This window comes from Podarcis bocagei, assembly GCF_964188305.1.
Source record: "Podarcis bocagei genome assembly, chromosome: 15".
NCBI lineage: Eukaryota > Metazoa > Chordata > Lepidosauria > Squamata > Lacertidae > Podarcis > Podarcis bocagei.
The window spans coordinates 20,475,059-20,493,237 of NC_138141.1; the positions used below are offsets into that span (position 1 = coordinate 20,475,059).

The 18,179-nt window shown below is 47.4% G+C and overlaps 1 long non-coding RNA gene across 1 annotated transcript in view; it reads left to right on the forward strand.

Annotated features, from left to right (window-relative positions):
- Positions 1-1,794: 1,794 nt before the first annotated feature.
- Positions 1,795-18,179, forward strand: part of LOC308574702 — a 301,005-nt gene continuing 284,620 nt past the window's right edge. The window contains exon 1 of the long non-coding RNA XR_014002553.1: positions 1,795-2,159. This is a non-coding gene — a long non-coding RNA (uncharacterized lncRNA). The remainder of the gene's footprint in view (positions 2,160-18,179) is intronic.

Genomic DNA, 18,179 nt, shown 5'->3' on the forward strand with positions numbered 1-18,179 from the left:
TAAAATAACAAAATGAAAATAAAACAGGAAGGTGCCTTCTATCAGATCCATCTAGCCCAGGATTGCCCATGATGACCAACAGCACCCTCAGAAGGAGAAAGATTTTGCCACCTCCTGCGTCCTGAGAACCTTTGAACTGGAGACTCAGCCAAGGTTTGAACCTGGGAACTGCCTGAATACAAAACAAGAGCCTTCAGCACTGAAATATCACCTCTCCCCAGCTTATGCATGCTCCAGTCTATGAAACCCCATCTCTCGCTGCTTTGTCTGTCAACCTTGAGCCAACTTTGCTCCAGCAACTGGACGCCTTCCAAGGTGGGCTCCCTGCTCTTGCTGGCCTTTGCCACCAGAGGGCCTCTCCTACAGGCTTGCCTGCTTGGTTCTGCCAATGGATCCTCTGACTGGAAATCTCCTGGGCTCCAAAGTCCCCAGTCTATCTATGTTTACCCTTTCTTTTCTTTTTTGCACGACAGTCTACCCAGACTTGTCCTCGTATTCATCTTCCATTCCTTGACTCAGTTGTCTTCCCTCCTGCTGTGCCCATCAGTCCGCCCCCCTCACTTCCAGGTGGGAGTTGAAATGCGACTCTCACATCATCAGGGGCTCCCACAGCCCGACACTGCTCTCGCTTTCCACAGCTCTGTGCAGACGGATGCCTAGCACCTCCAAGACATTCCATAGATTTTATTTTGTTTTATTAGGATGTAACATGGCTCTCCAAGGCGAACTCCTCATTAATCAATTAGCCAATGACGCTTTGGCAATCATTCTGAGCTCACTTTTTCAAAGCTGTGATCCAGCTTTGCTGCTCATTAAGGGAGGCACAGATTTATATGCCAGGCTGTTAATATGTTGTATGTATAATTATATCATGCCCTGGTCATCTAATAGCTCCCCAAATTACTGGAAACTGATTGAAATAACCTTTTTATTTTTAAAAAAATCTGTGTTGAAATTAGCAATTAATTGATTTCTGTAGCAGATTGCTCTCTACTAGTCTGTTCTTCTATAAATAGAAAAATCGGAAAGTGTCCAGGAGCTGGAACACTCAGGACAGATTATAATGTTTAACAGTACTGGAACTAACAAGCCGGTCTTCTTTTGAGCGTATGGTGGCCTAGATCAGCCTTCCCCAACTTGGTGCCCTCCAAACATTTTACCATAGAATTGTAGAGTTGGAAGGGATACCAAGGGTGATCTAGTCCAACCCCCTGAAATGCAACAACTCCCATTAATATCCACTGAGCTTGGGAAATTAGTGGCTGATGTGATGTGGGGAGGATCGCCCCCACACACTGTTCAGTGCTGAGAAAAGCGGCATCACTAGTTTAGGGTGTTGAAGAGGGAATCAAGCAGTGGCAGACTTGGGGGGCCCAAACTTCAGTGGCGCCCTGCGTGATGTCCCATTTGGCTCCCACACTCTCGCCTCACCCACCTAAGTGTGCGGCCATAAGAAGGGACCAAAAGATATTCCCTCACCTTGCACCCGTGTGTCGTCTTCTTCCTTCCACAAGCAGTTCCGGCTTCCGGAAGTGTGGCACCAGCTTCTGGAAGTACGTTGGCCATACAGCCCTTGAAGCGGCAGTGGGTCTTCAGATGGGGGGGGGTGTAGTGAGCCCCAAGGGAGGGGAGCCAGAGCCGAGAGCCAAAGAGGAAAGGATGGGGCCTGAGTAAGAGGGGATGAGGCCTTCATTGAGGTTGTGTCCCTATTTGTCTCACTGGGATGTTGGAGAGTATGGTACCGGGAGAGGTATTACTAGGTTAAAAAGGAGCCCTGGACAGTCAAAGGCAACTACAGTGGTGCCTCGCAAGACGAAATTAATTCGTTCCGCGAGTTTTGCCGTCTTGCGATTTTTTTCGTCTTGCGAAGCACGGTGTCGGGAAAGTTTTGGAAAAGCTTCAAAAATCACCAAAGTCTTTAAAAACATCAAAAAAGGCTACCACACCGCGTTCTATGAGTTGCTCCTCAAAGTCAAGTCGCAACTGTATTAACGGTGTTAAGAAAAAGGAAACAAACTTGCAAGACGTTTCCGTCTTGCGAAGCAAGCCCATAGGGAAAATCGTCTTGCGAAGCAACTCAAAAAACCAAAAACCCTTTCGTCTTGCGAGTTTTTTGTCTTGCGAGGCATTCGTCTTGCGCGGTACCACTGTATGGGGTTGTGGTGCTCATCTTGCTTTCAGGCCAAGGGAGCCGGGGTTTGTACACAGACAGCTTTCCAGGTCATGTGGCCAGCATGCCTAAGCTGCTTCTGGTGGAACAGGGCACCGTGACGGAAAACAGAGCACACGGAAATGCCATTTACCTTCCCGCCGCAGCGGTACCTGTTTATCTACTTGCACTGGTGTGCTTTCGAACTGCTAGGTTGGCAGGAGCTGGGACAGAGCAATGGGAGCTCACCCCATCACAGGGATTTGAACCACCGACCATCTGATCGGCAAGCCCAAGAGGCTCAGTGTTTTAGACCACAGCGCCACCCGTGTCTGGTCCAAGTTTATATGGGCGGGCATGCTAACAGGCCACTTACAAATTACCTTTCAGGTTCTGGTGATAGTGATGGGTGGTGTTCTATGAGGGACAAACCACACACGGACACATTCCACCAAGAAAAACAACTCACCTTTGCTTTCAAGCGAGTGTCACAGCTGGAGTGCAACCAGCCTGGATCCATTTGGCTCTGCAGGAGTCTCGAAGTGAACTCCTCCGGAAAATCCTAGACTTTGAAAATTGTTTCAACTCAACCACTTCCCAGCAGGTGCTCACGCAAACTCCCTTTGTGTGCAGTTGCTGAGTACAGAAAGAGGCCCTCTTCAAAAGTGGCAAGCGTGAGATAATGCAGCATCTGCTAAAGCCATATCTACCTTACTTCATTTTCTTGTTGCAGGGCTGGGAGTGGGGAGAGAGAGACTACATTAACAGGTCCCAGGGGAAGTCTTACTAACTGAGCTATCTATATAATTTCAGCAGGGAGTAATCTGATCTATTAAAAAAAAACCCCACAAAAATCACCCTAGCCTGCAAAACCAGGCTATTGTTCACTTGTTGGTGCTGATGGGAGTTGTAGTCCAAAACAGCCTCAGTGTGCTGGTCCCGTGGGTTACCCAAGAGATGAGGTCCATGGTCAAAGGTGCAACATGGAGGCAGTCCGTAGTAGCTGAAGCTGGGTGCAGGGCAGGGAGTCAGGTGAAGTCAGGAACAGGCATGCAAGCAGGGAGCCAGGGCGGGTCAGGAGCTCTGGCAGGAAAGCAGGACAGGGTTCAGGCAGGAACTAGCAACCAACAATGTTGCTCCCACAACTTGGGACTGGGGCTGGCTGGCTTTTATCCGTCCAGAGGCATATGGCGGCCCCGATCCTCAGGTGACTCACCTCTCCTGGCCTGGAGGCAAGCACTCCTCCTGCGGGAAATTAGTTTCCTCCACCTCTCCACCCTGAGCCTATGCAGCTCAGGAGAGGCTGGAGGGTTACTGGACCCAGAGGCAACCTCCGCTTCCCCTGACGGGGCTGAGAGTGGAGCACCTGCAGGCAATGGGTCCTCCATCACCTCAGGAGCCAGAGCAGACTCAGTTGGTGCCTACACCTGAGGATCCAGCACAGGTGAGGACCCTTCAGGCTCATACCCCAGCCCCAGCTCAGCTGGTTCTGGTGGTGGGGAATCCTGTGCAGGCTGGGATCCCTCAGGTTCAGCATCTGAGTCCGAATCCCAGGCCATCACACACAGGGACCCAGGTTGAAACAGAAACTATGTAAGAACCTGGCTTTTGAAACTGACCAGGGTCAGGGGAGTGAATTGTAGAAAAATGAGCAAATTGTTTCCTATTGAAATCCTATTGAAATCCCTTGGGAGAGAGCGCTAGATAGTTAGATATATTTAAATGTAAATGCTACATGCCTGGCCAACCTTAATTCATGCCAAACAGAATTACTCCAGGTGAATTGACTCTCCGTTTTATATGGCTCATTGTTTCTTCTTCTCCAATTCGGGGACTTTTTTCTTTCTTTCTTGCCAAGCCCATCATCTGTTTGAAGCTGTCGGAATTGTTGCAGGCGGTTTATTTTGTTAAAACTATTCCATAATGGACAGCCGAGCTCTCAGGAATAGACGAAATTTGATCACAGTCTATATATACTTCCTACCCCCCTGTCCCCCATAAAACTAATTAATGATTTTTAAAATTGAGTAAAAGGCTCACTTGATATGGTTCCCTGAGCTATAGCACTACTGGCAATGAGGGGGAGGTATTTAAAATGAATTTCTCAAGCTAAAGAGAAGAAGGAAAGGGGGGGAGCTTCAAAGCGCATGTTTAATTGTGCATGTCATATTTTAAATAACCAGCACAACTCCAGCTGTTTTGGGCACTGATCTGAGAAGCCAGTCTCTGCAATCCAGATGTAACCCTTTCGGGATGCCTCCAACTGCATGTTATGACATTGATGTTGTTTTTAAAACATATTATTCTCCCGTTTCAGATTTGGAAACGTTTCGGGTGGCCTCTTATTAACTGAAAGGCCAATATTAATATTAATAATAGCAATCCGATTCACTTATCTACTAATAATAATAATAATCCTGACTTGCTTATTCATAAGACCTACAGCTGGAAAACTCAAGGATTGCCTGAAAATAGTTCTGCCTACATGTCATTGTGATATAACTCATGTTGCCCCACTCAGTTTTGAACCAGAAGCCCACCCACCCGGCTATGATTTCACATGCATTTCGTTTTCAGGGTTTGCACCCTGTTCCTGCAGATCGAAACTCCCAATTGCCCTAAATGTAACATTTGAAATGAATTCTGTCTATGGGAGGGCAACTCCCACACTACCCAAAAATGTAGTAACAAAAGATTGGCTGCGTTTGCACATCAAGGGCAAGCCAAACCATGGTTTATTGTGCATGTGCTGGCTCCTAAGGAGGAGATAACACTCACTCTGTTGCTTCCTTGGTTTTCTGGGTCAGTGTGGGATATCAGGGGTGGGGCAGGTGGGTGTGGTTGGGGGAAAGCAGTTTAGTGGGCCAAATCGGGCCTGTGAACTGGAGGTCCCCCCCCCAATTAGCATGTCGTCCAAACCCAGAATCAGGGTTAGGGTCTCTCATTCTTAATCCTGCTCTGTAGCTTAGTTTCGTCCTCTGTTTATAGGTCATGGTTAAGGAAAAGGGTGGTTTGGCTTAACATGTCCTCCAAACCACAATCCCAGGTTTGTGGGATATGTTAAGCCCAGTATTTGGGGGGGGTGCAGGGGGATGCACACCCCTAAACATTTTGTGAATCTAACTGGAGAAAAAACAAAAAAAATTAAAAACCAATTTTTTTCTCTAGCACGGTGAATCGTCAGTTCCGTTGCTACCCCCAATGGCGGCCTCCTTACCTGTCAGGGGGTTTCCTGAGTCTCAGACGGAAGTGAGCGTTTAATGTGTGAAGTAGGAGTTGGACTCTAGCGCGGTGATTGGTCAGTTTCATTATTACCACTTCTGATATCAGCTTCCTTTCCTTTCCCGGTGGTTTTCTTGAGTCAAAATGAGAGTACCTCTAAACATTTTTTAAGAAAAAAAGCACTGGTTCAGCCAAACCATTGATTAGCTGACATCCCATAATGGAAACCTAAAAGTCCCAGGGAGGAACTGTGATAGCTCAGTCGGTAGAGCATGATCATGGTCCTGGGATCGAGCCCCACGTTGCACAAAAGATTCCTGCATTACGAGGGGTTGGACTAAATGGCCCTCATTGTCTCTTCCACCTCTACAGTTCTATGATTCTAGGAACTCCTTCCCGGGAGCTGGCACATTCACACAGTGATGATAAACCATGCTCTGGAAGCCAAGCCAATCTGTACCCTTCCTGTAGAGATATGAGAAATGCAAAGCCATTCCAATGCCCTTGGGAAAGCTGCCAGATTGTTTGCCTGAGACCACCCACATAGTTGCAGCTCCGAGAGGCTAGTGTGGCAGATCTGCATGAAGTTCCCATAGCAGCTACTATTTTGAGAGCAAATCTCCCCACACTGAGCAATGGCAGCAATGTGGATCCCTACACCCTCTAGACTGGTGTCACGCCAATGCATGTGACCTGAAACTTCTCAATGAAAATTGTTGCCATGCATACTGAAACCAACACACTTCTCATGACCTCTTGGGGACAGACAGAAGTGGAGGAGGGAGGTGATACTAGCCAGCAACTCAGCACCCTCCTCCTCCTAGACGGCACTGGAATTAATTTTGTTTCCAAAAAGAAATTTAGAAGCAGCTTCATTTACGATAACAAATTACTAATATGGCATAAGCTGGTCCATGGAAATGAGTTTCTGCCTCCCCTGTGGCTTTTTCTATCAGCGTTCCAGACTAATTGTGCGCTTCCTATAAAGGCCTTTCAATAATCAGCTCTTCCCCATATTACCGATAGAGACTTGTAATATCCTAAAGGCCCGAAGTCAAAAGATTTGGCTGCTTAGCGCAAACCAGTTTGTACAAGGCAGACTCCTCTGCAGCCAGCCCCCTGGTCTGTTCCTGGCTATAGGGATGGAGGAGGAATCTATTCTGCATAACAACAACAACAACAACAACAACAATTTATTATTTATACTCCGCCCATCTGGCTGGGTTTCCCCAGCCACTCTGGGTGGCTCCCAACATAATAAAAAAGCAATAAAATATTAAATATTAAAAACTTCCCTAAACAGGGCTGCCTTCAGATGTCTTCTAAAAGTCAGATAGTTGTTTATTCCCTTGACATCTGATGGGAGGGCATTCCACAGGGCAGGCACCAGTACCAAGAAGGCCCTCTGCCTGGTTCCCTGTAACCTCACTTCTTGCAGGGAGGGAAATGCCAGAAGGTCCTCGGAGCTGGACCTCATTGTGAATGATGGGGGTGGAGACACTCCTTCAGGTATACCGGGCCAAGGCCATTTAGGGCTTTAAAGGTCAGCCCCAACACTTTGAATTGTGCTCGGAAACGTATGGATTTATATACCAAATGTGGCAGTTTGGTATATCAAACGTTCCTTGCATTGGGCTGCCCCTTGTTTCAAGCTCCCACTTATATTCCATCTACTTGTGAATATTTTTTTTAAAGCCCAACTAATTATATGCAAAACTAAAACGCATATTTCAGGATGGGGGGGGGGGAATCCACCAAACTCAAATGCCAGTGTGGATTCACCTCATTTGATCTGGGCCCAACATGACATGTGCCAGATCACGAATCCTCTCCAGAATCCTCATCGTGCAGATTCCTTTACGAGGCAGTCTGAGGGCTCCTTCTTTTACAGGATTACAGTGCAGAATATATTTTTGTGCATTGGGCTCCTTGTCACCATGCACTTTGAATGCAATAGAACACGCCCCCCCCCCGGGTGTGTCAGGACGAGGGCCACATTCACACCATACATTTAAAATGCTATGGTACCATTTTAAACTGGCAGTGTGGAGATTTCCTGGGAGTGGGGCATCTGCTCCCCCTGTTCTTCCTCTGGGGAGACTTCAGGTTCCAGGTCTGGGCAGAGCTGAACCCGGACACCCTTCCTTGGGAGAATCTGGCTCAGACAATCCTATTTTGGGGAGTCCTGGTTCAGGATTCTTTGGTTTGAGATGGTCCTGGCTGACAAAACCACTTCCGAGCTTGAGAGGTGGGGGGGGTTGCGGGCCACCCCCTCCCACACACGCGAGGGCTGGTTTTAGCCCCCGCGAGAAGAGGGAATCCCTGGGCGTGTCTGCAACTCGGCCCACCAATCGGCGGGCAGGGGAGACGTGGCCTAGCCCATTTAAGGCCGGCGCACCCGGGGACGGCCCTCTTTGCCCCGTTCCAGCTGCCCGGTTTTCCCATCCCACCCACCCTTTAGGCTTAGCTAGCTTTGACCTTGCCATGGACTCCGGTTGGTCGCCGCAAGGGGCCTGGTAGGAATTTTTTCCAACTTGGCGCACTTCCAGCCTTTTGGTTTTTTCGCCTACCTCGTAGCAAACGTCACAACTTCCTCGGTATTGGCAGTTAGGCAATGGCAGGGGTTAATTGTTATGCAAATGAAGGGGGAAGGAAGCGCCATCACCTTCCCCCAATGAAAAGGATAGTCCGGTAGAGGACTCCGGGGGGCGTTGCCTTGTCCGAAACCTAGGGAGGTGAGGGCCTCCGGCACGCCCCGAGCGGTGACACCCGCGAGATCCTAGTTGGCGTACTTCAACAGGACTCCCACGGCTGGTGGATAACCCTTCCCGGTCCCCATGCTGGGTAGTCGATAGGAGCCAGTGCCTAAGGCCAATACCTTCCAATTCCTGTAATCAATAAAGTTGTGGCCTTTTTATGCCCATTAACCTTAAATAATGTGTCCGTTGTCTTCATTTCACTTGGGGGGGAGGGGTCTCGCCACGCAAGCTGAATGACTCCAGTTTGGCATTGCGTCTAGGTTGGGGTTCTGCACCTCAACTTACCTGCACTGCAGGTCCTCTTGAAAGATCCAGCTGCTCTGCATCAGACTGCTGCATGCTACCAAGGGTCAGGGTGTAGACACCAACACTGCTCACAAATAGTGATGCCAGAGAAATATGACAGAAATAGGGAAAAGGAGCCAAAATTGCCGATGTCTTCTTATTACTCTCATGCCCAAAATGGAAATCAATCCAGTGAATGTGATCAGCATTCACTGTTGTTGTTGCTTTCATTCCACAAACAATATATAATGAATTACTCCCGCAGTCCTATTGGCATTGTGTTTCCATAGCATTGAAATGAATGTGGTGGAATAACACAACGACAATGCATTTTGCACAATTATGTAAATTCCATAATTTCAGCACCACGGACAGTGAGACAATAATGTAGTTTTTGACAAAAGACGAACTGCAGCAGAACAAAAACAGGACTGCATGCGTGGAATTAAGGGCAGAATGGAAAACAATGACTTCTTGTAGCCCTACTCACAACCCTTTGCAGTCACTTGTGCCCCCCTAGTTCTCCACCCCTTCAGACCCACAATCCTCAAGCTCCAGGTACCAAACCATGGCTTGACCCCATCTGCGACCCAAAGTCAAATTGCCTCCCACCAGCGTGAAAGGAGTTTCCAAGTGGGGATGGCTTGCTGTGGCCACAACAAACCACCCCAAATTAAGTTCAAAGACTTTGCTCGTTCTTTTGTGTACATATTGTTTAAATATTTAATGCCAGCCTTAATGATATTCTAATCCTCTTGGAATGTGTGAAGTGGAAATCATTTGCATTCATTTTGGCCTTTTCATTAAATCTCATTAGGGAAGATGCAGACATCCTTTGCACTTCACAGATGCAGAAAACTAGAGGGGCAGGGTGGGGAAGATAGAGAGAGCATTTCCACCCCATCTGTGGCTGTTGAGAGTGGCACGTTGTTGAGAATTTACCCCCATTGGAAGAGTGAGATAAAGTTGTCAACAAAGGCTTCTTTTCGATTTGAATGAGGGGGACTCCGCTGGCTATGCTTATTGTTCAATAGAGATCCCAATCATGATGCTTTACAACCAGATCTCTGGGTGCTTTCAATTCACAGCACATATACCACCACGCCCAGTAAAAACATTAAAATAAAAATATGGCATCGTCTTGCAGCCAAGTTCCTGGTTTCATCCCCTCCCCACTTCATTTCCCTGGCAACAGCAGGCAACATCTTCAAGTCCCATGGAAAGCTGAGAGGGTCAAAGCAATGAGGCATGTCTGTAACAAACATAGTAATTTCAAACATTTAACTAAGTTTAAAATGCAGCTTCAAGGAGTTTCAGAACACCACAAAGATCAACATTTCATTTGGGGGCTCTTTATAATTTCAGGACTTGAAAATTCATAATTGCAGGCTCTGGGTTTATAAATGCAAAGAGAAGGCCTGCAGAAAAAGCCGTGTGCACCCTTTATCCCCAGTGTTTTATTTAGTTATTACATTCGTATCCCACCCTTCCTCCAAGAAACCTAGGACACCATGCAATTCTCCTCCTCCCCCCTTTGTCCTCACAATGATGCTGTGAGCTAGGTGGCCTGAGAAACAATGACTGCCCAAAGAGCTTTGTGGCAGAGCAGGGCTTTGAACCTGGGTCCCATGCCTTTTCATCCAGTGCTCTAACCACTCTACCACTTCTGGCGCAATGGAACACCGTGACAGAAACCAGAGTGCACGGAAATGCCATTTACCTTCCTGCCAAAGCGGTACCTATTTATCTACAGTACCTCGGGTTAAGCACTTAATTCGTTCCGGAGGTCCGTTCTTAACCTGAAACTGTTCTTAACCTGAAGCACCACTTTAGCTAATGGGGCCTCCTGCTGCTGCCGCACCGCTGGAGCATGATTTCTGTTCTCATCCTGAAGCAAAGTTCTTAACCTGAAGCACTATTTCTGGGTTAGCAGAGTCTGTAACCTAAAGCGTATGTAACCCGAGGTACCACTGTACTTGCATTGGCGTGCTTTTGAACTGCTAGGTTGGCAGGAGCAGGGACCGAGCAACGGGAGCTCACTCCGTTGTGGGGATTCGAACTGCCGACCTTCTGATCGGCAAGTCCTAGGCTCTGTGGTTTAACCCACAGCCCCACCCGCGTCCCTAACATCAGAGGTGGGGAACCTTTATTTTCATGTCTTTATTTGTCAAGACTTACGTAGATACTGCTTAGTAAGCAAAGACAACATAGAATATTCATATCAAAATTCCAGTAATATCAAACTTTAAAAAACAAGACATAAAATGTACCAAACTATAGATTCAATCAGCAGTTGTTAAAGAAAGAAACCTAATAAAAATTATATGTCTTAATGGCACGTATCTGGGTAGGCAAGCAAGAGGGATTACCACTGTTCAAAGATGCATCCCGGCCAGGAAATGGCACTCAAGGAGGGAACGGGAGGTGGGTTGCTTAGGAAGAGTTCTGGAGACCTGAATTCAGCCTCTGGACCCAAATAGTCCCTGCCAGACGAGTAAACAATACTGGCCCAGGTCACAAATAGCCATACCCAGAATAGAGTGGTTTCCTATGTGTAGGAAAACAGCATAAGAATATCTGAAGAGTCTGGCTGCTGGATCAGGACAAAGGGAGCCCATTTGGTCCAGCACCCTATTGTCACAGTGGCCAACCCAATTCCTGTCACAGGAAGTCCACAAGGAAGACCTGGGTGAAACAGCATTCTCTCTAACTGCTCTTCCCAGCCACCAGTACTCCAATGCCTACTACTTCTAGCAGGGGAGTTTAGAACATAGCTAGCATGCCTAGTAGCGACTGATAAGAGAGGAAACTGGTTTAGAAAGTGGCAAGAAAGAAAAGGGGGAGAGAAGTGGAAATAGCAGGACAAGAAGTGAGGGATACAAATAGTTTCCCACTTATCCAAATGTTGGGCGTTCTCATACATGGGGCCTGAAGCAGCTAAGGCATGGAGACAATCAGCTACAAATTCGCTCTTAGAAACATTGGATTGAATAGCAGCTTTACCACAATAAATGGTAAGCCCCTAGACTGGAAAAAATTAGAAAAGGTAAAGAACTGAAATTGACGTATCATATGAAACCTTTATTATTGTGGCCAACGACCAGCCTTCTGAATTTGGCAAATTCACCCATCCTTACTGAAAACATACATCCACCTTTACTCCTCCCATCCCACCCCCATAGATAGGACACCTCTCCATCCTTTGCCATCTACCTTGCTCAGGTTCCCTGCCTTACACTTTTCAGAAAGCCTCAATTTCCCCCCTTTATCTACCATGTAATCTTCTTCCAGGTTTGGTTGTTATCATAATGGCTATCGACTCGGCCTACTTCCTGAGCTCTGGGAAAGGGCAATCTCCATTAATGCACATCTCTCCCCGCCCCACTCTGCTCCAAACCTTAATCATGAATAATAGATAACAATTTACCAGTTGTTGCCGTGTTAGTGAGTTATGATACTAACAACCCAGGGCAACCGCAATTGCACGAGATGACATTGATGAAAGAGGTCTCACTTAGCTTTCCTTTTTTCTCTTAGAGCTGTTTCTCCACCATCTCCACCACCACTCCTCCTCGCCCCCCCACCCCACCCCCCGTTATACACGCAAGCGCCGATCAAACTTATATATTTCCCCAGGAATGGATTAAGCATGCGCTCAGCTCCCCCGTCCTGAAATGTATTCAATGCGCCAGCTAATCTGTTTATGGGGATGGCTTTCTATTAGGAGCGCCATGTTAAACAGCAGGATTAAGCAGGGCTTACCAGAGTGGCTGCATTTAGCCCCTCTTGTAGAAAAATGCAGTATATAAATATATATAATACAGTAACAATGGAGGCACAAATAATGGGGCCAAAAGAAAGAAAAGAGCAGCCATGGGAAAGTGGCAGCCAGATTCTGAGGGCCAGTTCACAAATGTAAGTTCATGCAAGCCTCTATTTGATCTCTTCCCCAACCCCTTTCCTAGAAATGTATGCTTGTGTGTGACTTATGGAGCACAAACTTATGCATGCCTAGGAAGCAAGCTTATTGAGTTCAATGGAACTTACTCCCAGACAGGTGGGGAGGGGGACTGCAGCCTCCACATAGGAGGGTCCACATGTTCCATTCAATGTGTCTACAGTCTTCATATCTCTATACACCATTGTTGAGCTATACAAATTGGCAAGTATACACACGAATCACACAAATGCTTGGACCTGTACGTGCATAGAAACAGCTTGTTCCTGTGCTCCAAGTCTGATGTTTCCTCTAATTATCACGAGCCCAGGTGAAGGAGATTCAGGGATGACTCGACCAAGAGGCATTTGCCATCAATGCAGACTTTCAAGGAAGGGTCATAGCTCAGTGGTAGAGCATCTGCCTTGCAAGAAGAAGGTCCCAGATTCAGTCATTGGCATCTCCAGGTAGGGTTGGAAGAGACTCCTACTTGAAATTCTGCCAGTGAGTAGAGACATGGTAGACGAAGGGGCAACACCTTCCTCGTCCTCCTTAGCCTCAGTGTCACCCCTGGTAGAACTCAAGAGGGTGGAGGGTGGTGGCCATTGGGACTGGTAGGGTGAGAGGCAAGGAGCCCAACAGTAGGTGGTGCCAGAGTCAATGACAGGCAGAGCCCTCTCATTCTAGCTTGTAACCATCCTGGGCTACCCCGGGCCTACATGTAAGTAAGAAGGCAAGCAGGTGGGGCAGGGGCTGGCTGTGGACACACTGAAGCTGGTGGGGCAGTGCTTCATTCTCCCTAATGGAATGGTGGTCCCAAGCCCAGGTGAGTGATGCTTGCCATCAGCACACTCTTTAAAGGACTTATTGTGGGGAGGGAGTAGCAGGAGTGCATGAAGATTTTTCACACAGATATGGCGCCATCCTTTTCTTTTGCCAACAAATGCCACAATTAATGGAGCATCTGAGCTTCTCAGATTGGATGTGAAACGCTGAGCATTTTGTTTTAGAGCTTGCCTTCCTAATACCCCGGCTACATGTTCCTCTCCGAAGCACTAAATGCGCAGCTTCTGTCTCCGTCAGGATGCGATGCGACGTGCGAGCGGAGAGATGAATAATCAGGCAGGGAGTTTGCTAAATGAGCCCCGAGTGAAGCAAAAATATGAAGGTATTTAATAAAAGGAGGCACTGCAGGGAGTTTCTGAGAATGAGCTTTTGCTAGGGACAAGTATTAAGCTCTCTTTTTGAAAGAGCTTTTCAGTAACTCCTTTTTTATATACAATTGATGCTCTGGTTGAATTAGTGTTTTTATGTATTTGATAATAAGCATTGAAACATATTATATCTGTTTTAATTTATTCCGATTCTGCTTCAAACATGTGGGTGAAGCCAGCGAGGGCCCTTTCTTATTTTAGTCTCCCCTGCAGAGCTTCAGCACAATCCGGGAGGCCTTTAGACATCAGAAAGAAGGATGTCTCCTTAGTTTAGCTCAAAACTTGTTTATTGCAAGAAGAAGAAGAAGAAGAAGAAGGAGGAGGAGGAGGAGGAGGAGGAGGAGGAGGAGGAGGAGGAGGAGGAGGAGGAGGAGGAGAAATGAGACCCAGAAGACATTTTGTCATACTAGAGAAATGCTGTCAGACATTTGTATGATTAGTTCAAACCAATATGTCAAAGTCAGCCACCCTTCTTAGCTCTCTGCACTGCAACATCAGGATCCAGTGCCTATGCAGAAATGTTTCATTCACAAAAGGATGAGGGGACAAGGGGGGTTTGCAGTGGAGGTGAGCCCATGAGGACTAATGGGGCACTGCCCCACCAACCTCAGCCTGACCCCACCTGCTTGTCTTGCTACTTACCAGAGATCCAGGGGTCGCCCAAGATGGAGACAAAACTCAAATTAGCCGGCTCTGCCTATCATTGCTCTGTTGCCACCAGAGGTTGGGCTCCCTGCCTTCTGCCCTACCAGTCGCAATGGGCACCAGCCACCAATTCTAAATCTGTCTCCATCCTACAATGGCAACACTAAGACTAACTGCCCGGACTAACTGTCTGGTAAGTAGCAAGACTTTAGGGCGAGTGCTAAAATTGCCAACTTCTTAATAGCAAGGGAGAATCTGTAAATTGCAAACTCTGTCATTATACTAAAGGCACAAACTGGGGTGGCAGGGAGCATTTATAAGCTGGCACGATGGCTCTTGCAAGTGGAAGGGATTGCACTATAGCGCCACCACTGCAGAAGGCCAGGTACATCTTCTAGCTAAGCAGGTATCGGGTGGTACATGAAGCCAAGAGGGTCTCAACCTGGCTCTATACTCTGATGATTTTGCCTTCCTTTCTTAGCTGAAGCAACTCGCCACTCAGGCATAGGCTAAGTTGTTTATCTGTCTGCTCACCCACCCAGGGCATGAGCTGGGCCATCAATCCAGGCAGACCCCAAAATAAACATGAACCTCGCCCTCTGCTAATTCCAGCTCCCAGCCCTGTGTGCGAATTGTAATCTCATCCCATCATCACCTGTACCGCTGAAGTGATGAGGTGAGCACTTCATGTCTGATTAGCAATCTCTCTCATTTATCTCTTTGCAAAAACACGTGAACCTAATTGCTTCCAATTTTCCTATATTAGGAGCAAACCAGAGAGCCTGAATTGTTCGCTCACTGGCACAGCCGCCATCCGTTCTGTCGGGTCACTGGGGGCCCCCTAATTTCCTAAGCACAATACACCGAGAAGCAGAAATAACAATGCTTCACAGAAGGGGTACAAAAGAAGATTGCCCAATTCCAGGAGGCTGTTAATAGCCGACAACTGCCATTAAAAGCAGGAAATGAAGAGAGCTTAATCAAATGGAGGACTGATTCTGCCCCACTCACTCCCATGGAGAAGTGTAAAGCACTGCAATTGAGAAACACTCTGGGGTGATGATGATGATGATGATGATGATGATGATTAGCAAAGGGAAAGAGATATCAAGTCAAACCATTGTTCCATCTAGCTCTATGCTGACTGGCAGCAGTCCCCCCCCCCGGATTTTAGGCAGTGGATATTCCCAGTCAGGGTGCCAACTTGAATAAAATATGGAAGGGCAGGTAAGCCCCACCCCATAATCGATCACATGATGCAGCACACACACACACACATTTGAATAGCAATGTTTATCAACTTTGGGGGGACCAGCCTCCTCAAATGTTCTATGGGGGAGGGCAAAGGGACCTCTGTCCCTAGGAGTTGTCTCCCATGTTCCCAGTCCTATCTGGAGTCATCAGTGGCTGATTTTGAGACCTTCTGCATGCAAAGGTCTCCCACTCAGCAATGTGCTTTTTCCTCTGGGAAAGAAAGCAATATTCCAGTCCTTATGGCTCTGAAAGGCTGATTTAAAGAAAAGCACAAGAGTCTGCCTTATACTAAGTCAGCCACTCGGTCTATCAAGCTCAGGATTGTGTATACTGACTGGGGATGGCTCCTGGATTTCAAACAGGGGCATCTGTTATGTACTGAAGTTCTCACCCTGGGCCAGCAGGGGGATACTGTAGATAGTTCAGGTCCACATATGCAAATAAGGGATTGAAAGTGACGTTCAGTGATTGGATAGTTACAGAAAATGGTTACTGTTTGCGTTCTAGTGGAGCTCTATATAAGCTGGGTGGCTGAACCCTTCAGTTGAGTTCTGTTCTGGCCTGTGAATAAACAAGAGCTGTTTGAAGAATTGCTGTGTCATCTGATATGTTCACACACAACTTAACAGCATCCCCAGCACTACCCAAAGATGAAGGGGATTGAGCTTGGGACCCTCTGAATGCAAAGCAGATCCTCTACCACTGAGTTGTTGTTGTTGTGGTGGTGGTGGTGGTAGTTGTTTGTTTGTTGATTGCCCTGTAGACACCCAATAGGTGAGAGCCAGGAGCTCAAAACACATCAGAGCTAAGAAGGACTATCCTTGCCCAGGCAAAGCCTCAGTCATGCAAGAAGGTCCCAGATAGATGGAGAATGTCCAGTACCTGGGAACACCTTACGGCCCAGAAAGATGGTTTTAGCCCACAGCCCACTGGGTCTCAATAATGCCATCGGTTTCTGGATCTAGCCCCAGAGGCTCCTGGCAATCAAGCTTGAATGGTGTTTCAGCATTATCTGGAAAGCTAGTTCACAAGTAGCCCAAGACATCCTGATAATTTGAAAAGTCTTAAAATGGGCTCCCCCCTTACACATCCACACCCCAGGTTGTGAAGTTTTCCTCCTAAAAGAGCAACAATCCAATCCAACATAAATATTGGTACTATATCCAATACTAGGCATAATCTTGATAATAAAAATAATAATTTATTATTTATATCCCGCCCATCTGGCTGAGTTTCCCCAGCCACTCTGGGCGGCTCCCAATCGAGTGTTTAAAACAACACAGCATTAAATATTAAAAACTTCCCTAAACAGGACTGTCTTCAGATGTCTTTTAAAAATAGGATAGCTGCTTGTTTCCTTGACATCTTCTCATCTGACCTTCCATATCAGCCAGCCCCATGGCATGCAATGTTTCTGTACCAGTATGATCTCTCTGTCTGTCTGTCTGTCTGTCTGTCTGTCTGCACTGCTTGCATCAGCTAAGACCCTGAGTATTTGCAGGCAGGTCCTTTCTGTCACCCAGCCCCTTCACTGCCAATATTTTTGCTAAAGAGATATTTCCCAGCTGGCAAAATGAATGCAGAGCTAAAGACAGATTAAGTCTGGGGAGGAGGATGTGGTTGCTGCTGCTGCTGCTTTCCCCACCCACCCTTCTTTCCTTCCTTCCGTCCTCGCTCCTATTTCGGAGATTTGCTGAAATGAGAGCTGAGCTCAGCGGTGTGCGCGTATGAGCCCAAATCCATCTAATTTGAAATCCACCTTATCGCTTCGTTTAGCGTCGCTTGTGGCACGGAGCTTGCAACACCACGCCACCAGGCGCTCAGCAAGCCGCTTATCTGATTCAGGATGGGATCCTGCCACCAGCACCTCCCCCCCCACCCTCTACAAATTGTGCTCAGTGGTGCTTGTGCCTGAGACGTGGAACAGCTGTTTCCCAAGCCCACCCAGCATCCTTTGCAAAGCCCTTTAAGATAGAAGACAGGAAGATTAAGGTGCCTCTTCCCCTGTGAGGATGAAGATATTTCTGATGGAAAGTGACGCAAAGACTTAGTAGGTGTTTAGTCACACACGAGGCTTCCGTTGGATTTTCCACCTGAAAAGGTAAACCTTAGGCCACCTGCAAAATTTGCTTGACTTCACTTCTGCACAAGAAGTGAACCTCTTGACTCCCACATGCTACAATATGATGCCCACCCCCAGAGTTCATGGAGGGCTGGGGGTTTACCTGTGTGACAAGTGCTGGCCCATGCACCCATCACCACCCCCACCCCTAGAAACTGAGTTGGTTTCTGGGGTACTGGAGAAAACGAAGCCTGCTGCCAGGAGCTGCTGAGAGTGGTGTCATTGTTTTAAAAAGGTGGCTCAGTTCAAGTCACCCTAGTGTGCCCTGTTGGGGCAACGAAGTCTCATTTGCTTGGTGCTGGTTTCAGCCTTGGCCTGAATACAGGACCCAGCAAAGCTTTTTGCACCTTGGGGCAAGCCCAAATTGTTAAAATGCCGTAACTGTTAGAACAATAAAATCAGATGTTCGTGGGATCACTTGCCTAAGCAAGTGTGTTTTTGGGAGCCGATGGGATGCCAATACTGATGGGGCCTCTCCTATATCAACAGGGAAGGCATTCCATGCCACTGTTGTCACTGGTGAAAAAGCCTACCTCTGTGTTAACACAACCCAAAAATCACCAGGCCATGGCAAAATGCAATGGGTTCTGTT